Genomic DNA, 16,648 nt, shown 5'->3' with positions numbered 1-16,648 from the left:
GTGTAAAGCATGGAAGTCAAAACTTCCTTCTTCCTCCACAATACTCAGCCAGCTTCGCGCTTCTCTCTCTGATTCTCCACCTCTGAGATGGTGAATCAGAAAGTGAGAATTCTGTCACAGATCGCCAGTGAGGTGCTGAGATCACACCTTCATAAACTGTCCGTTTCTGTGACAGTCAATTAGGCCCCTTTCACATTGAGGAGTTTTTCAGGCGGCACAGCGCTAAAAATAGCGCTGCTATCCCGCCTGAAAAACTCCTTCACTGCAGACTCAATGTGAAAGCCCGAGGGCTTTCACACTGAGGCGATGCGCTGGCGGGAGACAAAAAAATCTCCTGTCAGCAGCATCTTTGGAGCGGTGAGAGGAGCGGCATGTATACCGCTCCTTCACCGCTCCTTCCCATTGAAGACAATGCGAAACCGTGGCAATACGCCTCTATAGAGGCGCATTGCGGGTGCTATTAACCCTTTATCGGCCGCTAGCGGGGGTTAATACCGCACTGCTAGCGGCTGATTCCCGCGGCAATCCTGGCGGTATAGCCCTGCTATTTTTAGCGGTGTTATACCACCACCGCGGCTCCCGCCCCAGTCTGAAAGGGGCCTTACAGATTCTCACTGTGCTAAGGTAATCAGTGGAGAACATGTTCTCCGCTTCATAAACTGTGTATGACCTGAGATCAGCGGTGAGAATCGGGATCACCGCTGATCTCACTTTCATAAAAGGACACCTATATGTGAATTGCTTTTGTTACATTAAAAAGGATGTTCGTGTTTTTTCACCTTAACCACTTAAGGACCTTGCATGTTTTTCAGAGTCTGTTTTTACAAGTTTTAAAACATTTTTTTTTGCTAGAAAATTACTTGGAACCCCCAAACATATATTTTTTTCTAACACCCTAGAGAATAAAATGGCGGTCGTATTTCCAACGCACTTTTTTTTTGGAAATTAGTTTTTTATTTTTTTATTAAAAAATAACACAACAGTAAAGTTAGCCCAGTTTTTTCTTTTTATATTGTGAAAGATAATGTTACGCTGAGTAAAATGATACCCAACATGTCATGCTTCAAAATTGCGTCCGCCCTTGTAATAGAAAAAAACATGACAGGTCCTCTTAAATATGAGATCTGGGATCAAAAATACCTCAGATCTCATATTTAGACTAAAATGCAATAAAAATAAAAAAAAATTGTTGTTTGAAAAAAATAACAGAAAAATTTGCCTTTTAAGAAGCATGGGCGGAAGTGACATTTTCACGTCGCTTCCAGCCCTGCTATGCTATAGAGACAGGTGGGGGCCATCTTGCCCTCACTTGTATCCCAGCAAAGCAGCGTGAAGGACCCAATCACCGCTGCCGACGGCTCGGTAGAGGGGCAGGGGGGGGCCCCCTCTCCTGCCGCCAATCTCACTGCGAATCCGCAGCAGAGACCACCGTTATCGTTTTACAGGACCAGTCACGTTAAAGATGAATATCTCGGTTGTGGCAGCAGCTGCTGCCGTTACTGAGATATTCATTTTTTTAAGTGATAACGTATATGTACGTGAGCCGATCCTTAAGTGGTTAAAATGGAGTTCCACCCAAAAATGGAACTTCCACTCTCCGGAATGCTCCCCATTCCCCCCTCTGGTGTCACATTTGGCACCTTTCAGGGGGAGGAGGGAGCAGATGCCTGTGTAAACCAGGTATTTGCTCCCACTTCCAGGCATAGATCACTGCGATGACCTACGTCACATCCGGCGCCTACATCGTCCCCCACGCTGTCTTCTGGGAGACACACATGTCCCAGAAGACAGCGGGGACCAGTGGGATCACGCAGCGTGACTCGTGCATGCACAGTAGGGAACAGGGAAGAGAAGCCGCATGGCTTCACTTCCCGATTCCCTTCTTGAACATGGCGGCGCCTCCACCTGAGAGCCGAGGGACAGATCGGCTTCGAGTGAGGACATCACGGGCGCCCTGGACAGATAAGTGTCCTAATATTAAAAGTCAACAGCTGCAGTATTTGTAGATGCTGACTTTTTTTTTTTTTGCCGGGACTCCGCTTTAATGCATCCTATGTATTAAGGTAAAAAAAAGCTGTGCAGTGTCCAGCCCCCCGTTTTACTTACCTGAGCCCTGAATTCCCGTGGGCGGGATCCCGTGTCGCTCTTTCCGTGGCTTTTCTGCTTTTTATTGGATAGATTGATAGCAGCGCAGCCATTTGTAATCATTGTTGGTAATCCTCTAATTTGTGATGCATGTATTTCAGTATATTAAAGATAAGATGATTTCCACAAGATGTTGTAAACCATCTCATCTATAGCATGAGTTATCTGTTTAGCTAATTCTGTATCTTTTCCTGTCTGCGGTTAAGTTTGTGCTGTGCATTATTTGACCACTGGGTGGCACTGTTTGACCAGTTTAGAATGCAACTTTGGAAACGTTCAGGTGTTTCATTTTGGCGTCACATTTATGTTACAGGAACGTTTTTTTCCCTCCGTTTATGCACGATGTGTATGTCATGATATAACCACTTGGGAAAAGTGTGTACTGTGATCATAAAATTGATAAATTGATAATAAAATTAGCAGAGCTTTCCCTCATTTCAGATCTACCCCTCAGATCTACAGCGAGTGCACTTGTAATGCAAAGTGCAGTTCCCGTTAGTAAATCAACCCCTATGTGTCCCATAGTACCTTGCTACCTGCAAGCAGTGATTCTTGCACTGGCTCTGCCTCCTGAAACTCCTCCCCTCAGCACCACTGTAGGCTCTAGGAAATGTGTGACACAGCAGTGCCTACCTATCCACAGGGCATAGAAATTGTGTGTCACACAATTTTTAAGGAAGTAAATGTGTGGGTGATCTTCAGATTGCAATGTGAAAATGTAATGTATGATTTTAAATCATACATACGCTTTAAGAACAAGGAGCTATTTTAAGCAAAGCCCTTGGTTTTGATGAATGTGGAGGGTTTCAGGGGACCAGCCTCCCATGACATCGGAGTTTAGCTTAAAGTGGTTGTTTAAAAGCGGTGTTCCTACTAAACATATTAAAAGTCAGCAGCTACAAATACGGAGGCACATAAACTGACCAGGGTGTCTGGTCTTAGCAGTTATGATACACCGTGGTCAGTTTACAGAGGGGTGGGGAGAAACTGTCAGGATCAGCAAGCACTGTGTCATATAACATGCTTTGACCACTTCCATACAGGGCACCTATACACCTTCCCGCCCAGATACATTTTTAGCTTTCAGTGCTGTTGCACTTTGAATGACAATTGCGCGGTCATGCTACACTGTACCAAAACTAAATTTTTATCACTCTGTACCCACAAATAGAGCTTTCTTTTGGTGGTATTTGATCACCTCTGGGATTTTTATTTTCTTCAAAAAAAATAAAAAAAATGACCGAAAATTTTTGAAGAAATTTTTTTTTGTTTGTTTCTGTTATAAAACATTGTAAATAAGTAAGTTTTCTCCTTCACTAATGGGCACTAATATGCGGCGCGGATGGGCACGGATAGGCGGCGCAGATGGGCACGGATAGGCGGCGCAGATGGGCACGGATAGGCGGCGCAGATGGGCACGGATAGGTGGCACTAACGTATGTGTTGTACTAATGGATGCCAATCAGTGCTAAACAATGCCTGCCAATCAGTGATGCCCATTGATGCCTGCCAATCAGTGATGCCCACTGATTGCCATCCATTGCGGGCACTGATTGGCATCAATTATTTCTGTCATTGTCATCCCTGGTGGTGTAGGGTGGCATACCTGTGTTTTGCATCCCTGGTGGTCTAGTGGCATCCCTGGTGGTCCAGTGTGGGCATCCTGGGGGGGGCTGTGCTGATAATCGATCAGCACAACCCCCCCCCCCCCCTGTCAGAGGAGCAGCCGATCGGCGCTCCTCTTCCGGCTTTACCTGTTTACATTGTGATCAGCCGTGATTGGACACGGCTGATCACGTGGTAAAGAGTCTCCGTCAGACTCTTTACCTAGATCGGTGTTGCGGGGTGTCAGACTGACACCTTGCAACAACGATCGCCGTGATGTGGAGCGGGGGCGTGCAGCAGCTCAATATCCTGAGGACGTCATATGACGTCCACTCAGGATGTTGAAACCACTTTGCCGACGTCTTTTTGCATAAGGCGGGCAGCAAGTGGTTAAAGGAGCAGGCTCCATTATTTTTTTGAGGGGTTAACAAACGCTTTAAAGTGGTAGTAAACTTTTTTTTTTTTTTTTTTTTCAATTTTCACCTACATGTAAGCTTGTGTCGCCACTTTTTTTTTTTTTTTTTTTTTTTTTTTTTTTATTATTCCCCCAAACATCAATATCCTCATTCCATATAACTAACTTAGACGGGTGTTTACACATCGATCATCTAACACAGACCTGGGCAAACTACGGCCCGCGGGCCGTATACGGCCCGGCGGACCTTTTAATCCGGCCCACCCCCGCCGCCGAAACCGCCGCCGCTGCTATGTTAATCACCGCGGCGGGGAACATTAGACAGCGTTCGCTTGAACAGCTGTTTTCCCCGCCGCGCATAGACACTCCCCCTTGGACGGATCTGTCCAATCGCGAGCAAGGGGGAGTCACATAGACACTCCCCCTTGCTCGCGATTGGACAGATCCGTCCAAGGGGGAGTGTCTATGGCATAGACACTCCCCTTGGACGGATCTGTCCAATCGCGAGCAAGGGGGAGTCACATAGACACTCCCCCTTGCTCGCGATTGGACAGATCCGTCCAAGGGGGAGTGTCTATGCGCAGCGGGGAAAACAGCTGTTCAAACGAACGCTGTCTAATGTTCCCCGCCGCGGTGATAACAGTAGGCAGGGCCGGGAGGGGTCACACGCAGCCACTTGTGCCAACACACGCAGCCACTTGTGCCAACACACGCAGCCACTGTGCCACCATAAATTGTCGCCACTGTGCCAATCACACGCAGCCACTGTTCCCAAACACAGCCACTGTGCCAATCACATGCAGCCACTGTGCCAATCACATGCAGCCACTGTGCCAATCACATGCAGCCACTGTGCCAATCACACGCAGCCACTGTTCCCAAACACAGCCACTGTGCCAATCACATGCAGCCACTGTGCCAATCACATGCAGCCACTGTGCCAATCACATGCAGCCACTGTGCCAATCACATGCAGCCACTGTGCCAATCACACGCAGCCACTGTGCCAATCACACGCAGCCACTCTGCCCATCACACGCAGCCACTCTGTCCATCACACGCAGCCACTGTGCCAATCACACGCAGCCACTGTGCCAATCACACGCAGCCACTGTGCCAATCACACGCAGCCACTGTGCCAATCACACGCAGCCACTGTGCCAATCACACGCAGCCACTGTTCCCATCACACGCAGCCACTGTGCAATCAATTGTTGCCACTGTTCCCAAACACAGCCACTGTGCCAATCACATGCAGCCACTGTGCCCATCACACGCAGCCACTGTGCCCATCACACGCAGCCATTGTGCCAATCACACGCAGCCATTGTGCCAATCACACGCAGCCACTGTGCCCATCACATGCAGCCACTGTGCCATCACATGCAGCCACTGTGCCAATCACACGCAGCCACTGTGCCATCACATGCAGCCACTGTGCCAATCACATGCAGCCACTGTGCCAATCACATGCAGCCACTGTGCCAATCACATGCAGCCACTGTGCCAATCACACGCAGCCACTGTGCCAATCACACGCAGCCACTGTGCCAATCACACGCAGCCACTGTGCCCATCACACGCAGCCACTCTGCCCATCACACGCAGCCACTCTGCCCATCACACGCAGCCACTCTGCCCATCACACGCAGCCACTCTGTCCATCAAACGCAGCCACTGTGCCAATCACACGCAGCCACTGTGCCAATCACACGCAGCCACTGTGCCAATCACACGCAGCCACTGTGCCAATCACACGCAGCCACTGTGCCAATCACACGCAGCCACTGTTCCCATCACACGCAGCCACTGTGCAATCAATTGTTGCCACTGTTCCCAAACACAGCCACTGTGCCAATCACATGCAGCCACTGTGCCCATCACACGCAGCCACTGTGCCCATCACACGCAGCCACTGTGCCCATCACACGCAGCCACTGTGCCCATCACACGCAGCCACTGTGCCCATCACACGCAGCCATTGTGCCCATCACATGCAGCCACTGTGCCATCACATGCAGCCACTGTGCCAATCACATGCAGCCACTTTGCCATCACATGCAGCCACTGTGCCATCACATGCAGCCACTGTGCCAACACACGCAGCCACTGTGCCAACACACGCAGTCACTGTGCCATCAATTGTTGCCACTGTGCCCATCACACGCAGCCACTGTGCCATCAATTGTCGCCACTGTGCCCATCAAACGCAACCACTGTGCCATCACACGCAGCCACTGTGCCATCACATGCAGCCACTGTGCCCATCACACGCAGCCACTCTGCCCATCAAACGCAGCCACTCTGCCCATCACACGCAGCCACTCTGCCCATCACACGCAGCCACTCTGCCCATCACACGCAGCCACTGTGCCAATCACACGCAGCCACTGTGCCAATCACACGCAGCCACTGTGCCAATCACACGCAGCCACTGTGCCAATCACACGCAGCCACTGTGCCAATCACACGCAGCCACTGTGCCCATCACACGCAGCCACTGTGCCCATCACACGCAGCCACTGTGCCCATCAAACGCAGCCACTGTGCCCATCACACGCAGCCACTGTGCCAATCACACGCAGCCACTGTGCCAATCAAACGCAGCCACTGTTCCCATCAAACGCAGCCACTGTTCCCATCAAACGCAGCCACTGTGCCCATCACACGCAGCCACTGTGCCCATCACACGCAGCCACTGTGCCCATCAAACGCAGCCACTGTGCCAATCACACGCAGCCACTGTGCCAATCACACGCAGCCACTGTTCCCATCAAACGCAGCCACTGTTCCCATCAAACGCAGCCACTGTTCCCATCAAACGCAGCCACTGTGCCAATCACACGCAGCCACTGTGCAATCAATTGTTGCCACTGTTCCCAAACACAGCCACTGTGCCAATCACATGCAGCCACTGTGCCCATCACACGCAGCCATTGTGCCAATCACACGCAGCCATTGTGCCAATCACACGCAGCCACTGTGCCCATCACACGCAGCCATTGTGCCAATCACACGCAGCCACTGTGCCCATCACACGCAGCCACTGTGCCCATCACATGCAGCCACTGTGCCCATCACATGCAGCCACTGTGCCCATCACATGCAGCCACTGTGCCCATCACATGCAGCCACTGTGCCATCACATGCAGCCACTGTGCCATCACATGCAGCCACTGTGCCATCACATGCAGCCACTGTGCCAATCACACGCAGCCACTGTGCCCATCACATGCAGCCACTGTGCCATCACATGCAGCCACTGTGCCATCACATGCAGCCACTGTGCCATCACATGCAGCCACTGTGCCATCACATGCAGCCACTGTGCCAACACACGCAGCCACTGTGCCAACACACGCAGTCACTGTGCCATCAATTGTTGCCACTGTGCCCATCACACGCAGCCACTGTGCCATCAATTGTCGCCACTGTGCCCATCAAACGCAACCACTGTGCCATCACACGCAGCCACTGTGCCATCACATGCAGCCACTGTTTAATCAATTGTTATTGATTTAACAGTGGCTGCCTGTCCCCAGCCTCTGTCCCCCTCCTGTGTCATGTCCCCAGCGTCTGTCCCCCTCCTGTGTCATGTCCCCAGCCTCTGTCCCCCTCCTGTGTCATGTCCCCAGCCTCTGTCCCCCTCCTGTGTCATGTCCCCAGCCTCTGTCCCCCTCCTGTGTCATGTCCCCAGCCTCTGTCCCCCTCCTGTGTCATGTCCCCAGCCTCTGTCCCCCTCCTGTGTCATGTCCCCAGCCTCTGTCCCCCTCCTGTGTCATGTCCCCAGCCTCTGTCCCCCTCCTGTGTCATGTCCCCAGCCTCTGTCCCCCTCCTGTGTCATGTCCCCAGCGTCTGTCGCCCTCCTGTGTCATGTCCCCAGCGTCTGTCCCCCTCCTGTGTCATGTCCCCCTCCTGTGTCATGTCCCCAGCCTCTGCCCCCCTCCTGTGCCATGTCCCCAGCCTCTGCCCCCCTCCTGTGCCATGTCCCCAGCCTCTGTCCCCCTCCTGTGTCATGTCCCCAGCCTCTGTCCCCCTCCTGTGTCATGTCCCCAGCCTCTGTCCCCCTCCTGTGTCATGTCCCCAGCCTCTGTCCCCCTCCTGTGTCATGTCCCCAGCCTCTGTCCCCCTCCTGTGTCATGTCCCCAGCCTCTGTCCCCCTCCTGTGTCATGTCCCCAGCCTCTGTCCCCCTCCTGTGTCATGTCCCCAGCCTCTGTCCCCCTCCTGTGTCATGTCCCCAGCCTCTGTCGCCCTCCTGTGTCATGTCCCCAGCGTCTGTCGCCCTCCTGTGTCATGTCCCCAGCGTCTGTCCCCCTCCTGTGTCATGTCCCCCTCCTGTGTCATGTCCCCAGCCTCTGCCCCCCTCCTGTGCCATGTCCCCAGCCTCTGTCCCCCTCCTGTGCCATGTCCCCAGCCTCTGTCCCCCTCCTGTGTCATGTCCCCAGCCTCTGTCCCCCTCCTGTGCCATGTCCCCAGCCTCTGTCCCCCTCCTGTGCCATGTCCCCAGCCTCTGTCCCCCTCCTGTGCCATGTCTATAACATGTACTCGTACCAGTTTTCCAACAATGATATTTACTGCTTTTTATAAAGAAATACAATTGATTTTATGCAGTATTGAGTTTAGCCTTTTGGCCCGGCCCTCCAAAATATTTTTAGTTTCTCATGTGGCCCCATCGAAAAAATAATTGCCCACCCCTGATCTAACATGTTTCCTGGAACAAGGTCTGCTTTTTTAAGGATGCATGTGCGGATGGCAAATTATATGCAATAAAGAAACAATATAAGTTTCATAAATGTATACACCTTTGTCTCAAACCAATATTGTAAAAGTTCCTCCAAAGATACATCAATATATTATACACACCTCATCAAAAGACATGTGTTTTTTTTTTTCGACACGGCATGAACATAGATTAATTGTTTGATTTTCATGCTGTGCTGAAAAATGTTTAAAGGTTTCTGTTCTATATTGCTGTATCTTTTTAAGACCATGTACAATACTATTCTTCATCTATAGATTTGTATGTTGGACCCTTCCTTTCATTTTGTATTGAGTATTTCTTTTTCAGCAAGATATATTTTGTAATGACGCAATATTTTCTTTATCTATATATCTTATTTTTGGTGTATTGATGTTCTGCGCCTCAATATCTCCTGTTCTACTTCTTTTTCTTTGTGCTTAAACTTATTTGGAGATAAGATGTGGAAAAGAGTGAATGACCTCCTGTAACCACCATCTTGTTTTTTATTCTCGAATAAAGTTTAATTTGATGTAAAAATCATTACATCGCGCATGTGCGCGGCGCCGAGGACGGTCATGAGCTGATCGAGCTCCGCACAGCCGCGGCCCTTCAAGCTATAATCAGCACCTGAGCGGGCGGATCGGACCCTGGCCAGCACACCCCACTACTGGGACTCGGACCATGCAGCGGAGGACCGCCGGCAACAAATTTAATCAGCGCCGACCCTCACAGCATTCCCGCAAGACGCGCTCTCAGGCCCAGCAGCAATCTCCCCAGCCTAAGATGGCGCCGGGCAGGGGAGACACTACACGTGGCGGCTCCCGGGACAGGCCGGAGGATCGAGCGGAGGAGGTGAGGAGGGGAGGGGGAGACGCGGAGCGGGACACTCTGCAGACAGGGGCACAATCGCCCTGGGGACAGATACAGCCTGGCCATACAGCTGGAGGAGGAGGTGGCTCTCCCTTGCATCAGGCCCCCCTAAGTGTGATGGCGCTGGGTGGCAAAGTAGCGCTGACAGGCGGAGGCCTAGACCCAGAGACTGACACTCATGGCCCTGGCAATATAATGTCCATCCAGGCTGAAGTACATAGAGACCCCTTCTCTTCACAGTCACAAATTGGGACCCCCTCCCCATGCTCTGACCAGGGCCTAGGGCCTCACCATCTTACCTTGCCTGGTTCCCCTGATGAAGCACCACTGCTGTTTACCACATCCCCAGCTTCGTCCACAGACAGACAGATGGCTGAATTAGCTGAGATCACATTCAGCCAGGGGAGCTCCGCGCTCCTGATGTCCCCTGCCCATGCCCCTGCCCCTGCTTCCTCATATTCTGGAGACACTGTGCTTCTGGCCAGATTCTCAGCCCTTTTACAACAAGAACTGACTAAAGCATGCACAATGATTACTTCTGGGATAAAGTCAGATTTCCAAAATATTGGAGCACGGCTGGATAGCATTGAAACCAAAATGGACGGCACGGTTAGACGCGTTAATCAAAACTCCAAAATGATCATGTCCTTACAGGACCAATTGGATGACGCTAACGCAAAGATTGAAGATTTGGAGAATAGATCTCGCAGGTACAATTTCCGGGTGAGGGGCCTCCCAGAAACGGTCCTGAACCTGGAGGAAACAGTCCATGCCTTGATGACACAGCTAATCCCGGACATTTCTCCCCACCAGCTAGAACTCGATAGAGTGCATCGCGCTTTAACGGCCCTCAGGCCGGACGGCCTGCCACGGGATGTTATAGTCAAGCCACACTACTACAGGATCAAGGAGAAAGTGATGCTGGAGGCCAGGCAGCTAGGCAACATAACCGTTATGGAACACCCGGTCCAAATCTTTGCGGACATTTCGCAATCCACGATCCAGAAGAGAAGAGCGCTTAAACCCCTCTTGAACCATCTTGTTAATCGTCACATCAAATATCGCTGGTCTTTTCCATTCAAACTCTCGTTCTCATATAAAGGCAGATCCTGCTCTTTCAATTCGTTTCAATCGGGAGAAGCGCTACTCCAAGAATTGGGACTGATCACCATGGATCCCCAGGCTTCCACCAGTGCCCCGGGGGGTGGAGACAGGCCTGTGTCCCCCCTATGGTCCCAGCAGGGCCGCTCCAGGGCCAGAAGGCCCCCTCCGAATACTTGATGATTGGACACAATCCGTGCCTACCTCTTTACCTAAATACCCCCCTGCAGGGCCCCCTCACAGATTTCTGGGGCTGACCCCTCCAGAAGTGAGGGTTGCAATAACGGGGACGAATAGTTCTGACGTGTCTGTTTTGTTATGCTCATTTCGTTATGTTATCCGCATACGAGTTGCCGCGAGAAGGGCCTTATTCTAAATTTTTTCTTCTTCTTTTTCGCGTTCGTTTTTTTTTTTTTTTTTTTTTTTTTATATATATCCTCATGGTCACTTTTGTTTCGCGTTTTTAATTTTTCCGTTGCTACGCGATAAGACCAAGTAATCAGCTTATGTGCTGAGTTGGTCCGGTCCGGAATGGAAGCTAGAAACTGCTTTATACACTACGGGTGTGTGGTTGGCGGGGGGGGCTCCGCCTGCTCGTATCGGGTTGCGAGGGTGAAGGGCCGGGGTGGTAACGCATGCCACGAATAGCGAACTTGCCTCTCCTGGTTGGGTGAGGGCAACTTCGCGCAGGTTAACGGGCAATTTTGTTCTCTTTATGCCCATGACTACGCGCCGTTTTTCGGCGGACCCGGGGGGGGGGGAGGGGGGAGCGTTTATTTCTCGCTCTCCCCTCCTCCTCCCCCTTCTTTCTATTTCGTCATTTTTTGCGCTATGGTTTATTTTGAATTTTTCCTTATTTTTGTTTTGGCAGCGATCGTCTTTTGGGTGGTCTTTGTCGAACTGTAATGTACTGAACTCAGATTTACTTCTTCCATGCCTTTTCTTCTTTAACCAGACTTTCTTTTCTCTCTCCCGTCCTCCTTTTGGTGCATCCCCATCCCGAGATCAGATTCCACTACAAGGTCCGAGACCCTCGGGGACTGAACCCCTGTTTCTCCAGAACCGTGAGTACAGACTACCGAACCAACATGGCGAATAGGTCCCTTACTAAATACACCATCCTAACACACAATGTGCAGGGTATTAATTCCCCTACAAAACGAGCGAAGGCCTTCCAACAGTACCACAAAATGGGAGTTGATGTTCTGCTCCTACAGGAAACGCATTTTTCAAAGACCTCGGCCCCCAGGTATTTAAACGCTAGATACACAACGGTCTTTCTATCAAATGGGCCTGACAAAAAGAGAGGGGTAGCGATATGTTTTGCAAAAAAGGTCCCATTCACGCCAATCACCGTCATTAGAGATAAGGAGGGTAGATACATCATGGTAGTGGGGAAAATCAACGAGAGCGAGGTCACTTTCCTATCGTATTATGCCCCCAATGTAGGTCAATTGGCTTTCTTTCGTTCTATGCTGGAGGTCATAATGCCCCACGTGGCGGGCCATGTGATCCTCGGCGGGGATAGTAACACCTCTCTTGATCGGGTTCTAGATAGATCCAATCCCGGGAAAGCAATACTGAAACACGCTACTAGACGAAGCGGAGTAATGGCGCGTCTTCTACATAGCTATGATCTGGTAGACGTGTGGAGAGACGCCCACTCTACTGATAGGGACTTCACGTTCTATTCCCATGTGCATAAGACATATTCACGCATAGATCATGTGTTCACGTTCTCTCCCCTGCTTTCATTCGTTTCGTCTGCTACGATAATCCCCATGTCTTGGTCGGATCACTCTTCGGTACAAATTGTGTTGACTGACCTCTGGGCAAAGTCAGGCCCACCATCGTGGCGTTTGAACGAGTCTTTACTGAATGACCCTGCCTTCGAAAAGGAAATCGAGCGAGCCATAAAACAGTTTTTTGAGGAAAACTCCTCGTCGGTCTCCTCTCCGGTGACACTGTGGGCGGCCCATAAGGCCACCGTGCGGGGAACGCTTATACAGCTTTCCTCTAAGGTTAAGAGGGAGCGTGAACACACGATTCGGCAGCAGGAAGATGAATTGCGTCGGGTAATGCGTGAACAGAAGTCTAACCCACACCTCGATTTTAGAACCCAAATAGACGAGGCGCGTACGGCTCTGAACCTGAGCCTTACTACAAAGGCGGAGAAATATCTTAGGTGGTCACACCATAGATTTTATTCTTTGGGCGATAAGCCGAACAAACTACTGGCGAGAAGGTTGACCCCTAGGCCATTTAACCCCGCTCTTCCCAAACTGAGACTGAAGAATGGCCAGGTTACCCAGAATCCCCACAAGATCCTCCAAGAGTTTGCCGATTTCTATTCTAAACTGTACGAATCTCCAGGGGACTTTAGCAGGACTCAGGCAGAGGCTTTTTTGGGTAATCTTTCTATCCCCAAGTTATCTAGCGACCACGTGGAATTGATGGAGGCAGAATTCACAACGGAGGAAATTCTGGCGGCCATTAAGTCTCTGAACCCTTCTAAATCACCGGGCCCGGACGGGTTCTCGGGCCACTACTACCGTAAATATGCGGAAATCCTAGCTCCGCATTTATGTGCTCTCTTCAATGGTTTACGCGGAGGCTCCCCCCTCGCGCCACATGAGAATAGGGCGTTTATACATGTCATCCCTAAGCCCAACAAGGACCATAGCGACTGCTCAAACTACCGCCCGATCTCGCTGATCAATGTCGACCTTAAGCTCCTGACGAAAATATTGACCACCCGAGTGAACTCATTTTTAGCACGATACATACACCCTGACCAAGTGGGATTTGTCCCCCATAGACAGGCCCCAGACCAGACTAGAAGAATCATAGACATCATATCTGCGCTAAACTCGGGCTGGGATGGGGGAGGACAGAGAGGGGCTTTACTACTAGGGTTAGATCTGCAGAAGGCGTTTGACTCACTATCCTGGGATTACCTTTTTTTTATTTTAGAGAGATATGGGTTTGGGTCACATTTTCTGACGACACTTAGAACAATATACAACGCTCCCGTTGCCAACTTGGTGGTCAAGGGCTATAGGTCTCAAGACATCCCTATACATAGAGGTACCCGACAAGGCTGCCCACTGTCCCCAGTGTTGTTTATCTTGGCTTTGGAGCCCTTGGCGACCAAGATTAGAGCACATCCGGACATATTGGGGGTCTGCTGTGGGGGACGGGAGCATAAATGTGCGCTGTTCGCGGATGACATACTGATGCTCCTCTCCTCTCCGGTTACCTCCTTGCCAATCCTGAAGGGGGTACTGGGACATTTTGCGACGTTTACGGGTTTGCGGGTAAATCATTCCAAATCCCAGGCTCTCGGCGTCTCCCTGAGGCCCCACATAGTCCGAGCCTTGCAAGGTCAGTACACTTTTAGATGGCAAGAGGAAGCCCTCCCTTACCTGGGTATTTATTTAACACCTACTCTTACTACACTATATAGGAAGAACTATCCCCCCCTGTTCCGCAAGTTGTTAGAGGACCTTCAGAGGTGGTCAACTAAACCCCCGTCATGGTTCGGTAGGCTGTATTCGGTCAAGATGATCATCCTGCCTAAGGTGTTGTACCTATTTAGAACTCTCCCATTAGCCGTTGTGAGTGCGGATCTTAGGAAGTTTCAGACCAAACTACTCGATTACATATGGGACCATAAGAGGCCTAGGGTGAACAGGAAAACATTATACACACCTAAATCGGGAGGAGGATTAGGTGTGCCGGACCTCCTTAAGTATTACCACTCAGCCCAGTTGGCTCAGCTGATCCGTTTTCACACGGGTCGATCCAAACCGCTTTGGATGGGATTGGAGTCTTCCTTGATTCCAGACAGAGAGATCAGCCACCTGATGTGGCTGAGGGGACGGAATAGGCCGTCTGTGATGTGTCCGTCTCTGTCATTCTCCCTGAGCCTCTGGGATCGCCTAGCAAAAACATACCAATTTAAATCACCACACACCCCGATGGCTTCACTATTCCACAACCCCGAGTTCACCCCGGGTCTCCGGCCCCAGGACTTTAATTGGTGGATCAATAAGGGTCTACTGAGGATAGCGGATCTATGCGACCACAAGGGGGCTTTGTCAAAGTCGGTTCTACAGGAGAGGTATGATCTTCCAAAAGCTGAATACTTTCGATACGCTCAGATTGCTCACTTTTTGGGGACTTTGAACCGCTCTTCGGACCTCTCCACATCAACGGCTATGGAACAACTTTGTAGAACCTTTGACAAACACTCCGGTCACATATCAATAATCTACAGCATGTTGTCCTCTAATACTCAAAAGTTGGTTTATATGCAAAAGTGGGAACAGGATCTTGGCACGGCTCTTGAAATGGCGGAGTGGAGCAAGCTGATACAGGGGGCGTCTAGATCCTATATTAACACCTCTTTAATTGAGGCCAATTACAAAGTGTTGTTACGGTGGTACATGGTCCCTGTGCGAATAGCCACCTTTGTCCCAGGGGCGTCTCCGCGGTGCTTTAGAGGGTGCAATGAGGACGGCTCCATGTACCACACTTGGTGGATATGTCAAAAGGTGAGGCGATTCTGGATACGCACCTACAATTTTATCTATTCTATAACCCAGGTGAACCTCGTTAAGTCGCCTCTGCATGCACTGCTGGGACGCCCGGTGGAGGGTACGTCAAAGTACATGAAAAAACTGATAGCTTTTATTTTTGTGGCAGCTAGAATTTCCATCGCCAAGTCATGGAGATCCCCCACTGTCCCTTTTTGCCTCTTGAAGTCTAAGTTGTCATGGATCATGGTGAACGAGAGGTTGTCAGCCATTCTGAATGACAAAGTCAAGGTTTTCGATAAGGTGTGGGATCCCTGGATCACTTACCTCACGAATGTACACTGATCCAACTCGAGGCTGGTGGATGGGGATGCGCCATCCCTCCCCCCCTTTTTTTTTCTTTTTTTTTTTCTTTCTCTCTCGCTCTTCTTTCCCTTCTCCTCTTCTATCCTTTTTCCTCCTCTTCTTCCTTCCTCTTTGCTCTATTACTGATATGTTACCAACTCAGAGGTAGTGGGCTGGGGTATGTTGGCCCTTTGGGCCTGGATAGCGCCACAACTGGGGGATCCCGGGCTAAGTTGACGATTATCCCTGTTGGGAGATGGTTCTGGGGGGAACGTTATGGATTCTGGATACTAGATATGTAACTGTTATGTGTAAATATGCAATAATCTGTATTGGATTGATGGCCCCCCAGATGTGGACTGCGGGTGCATATTTCCCCCCCCCCCCCCCGCTCCTAACTTTCTTTGTATACCCCTCTCCCTGATTTTTATTTCTCTTTGAAAACTCAATAAAAATATTGGAAACATCATCGCGGTCATGTACATTTTTTTTCACAAAGCATTTCAGGCCTCTTCATGCTCTGCTGGGGTTTTTTGCCTTCCTCTGGATCAACTGTGGGTATAGAATTGGATATATGGGATTGTATAATAATAATCATAATAATATTATTCGATTTTTTTTTTTTTTTTTTTTTTTTTATGGTTGAACTGGATGGTCTTGTGTCTTTTTTCAACCTGACTAACTATGTAACTCTTAAGCTGGCCATACACTGATCGATATTTGGCTGTTTCAGCAGGGACCAGATGAATTTCAATCCATGTGTGGTTGTCCCTGTCTGGCAGAAGTTGATTGTTTTCTCAAAGGGACATGCTGGAAAATTGCTGATCAGCAGCTTCTGATCAATGGATTCTGACAGCAGTGGGTCCCACTGATATAATACAAGGTGG

The 16,648-nt window shown here is 50.2% G+C and overlaps 1 protein-coding gene across 1 annotated transcript in view; it reads left to right on the top strand.

Moving 5' to 3' along the window:
* Nucleotides 1–16,648, top strand: part of LYRM1 (LYR motif containing 1) — a 36,270-nt gene that overhangs the window by 14,225 nt on the left and 5,397 nt on the right. The window lies entirely within an intron of this gene.

The sequence above is a fragment of the Rana temporaria genome, chromosome 6, assembly GCF_905171775.1.
Source record: "Rana temporaria chromosome 6, aRanTem1.1, whole genome shotgun sequence".
In the NCBI taxonomy this organism is placed as follows: domain Eukaryota; kingdom Metazoa; phylum Chordata; class Amphibia; order Anura; family Ranidae; genus Rana; species Rana temporaria.
Note: the sequence above shows the minus strand (reverse complement) of the source record. Positions and strands in the feature narration are given on the sequence as shown.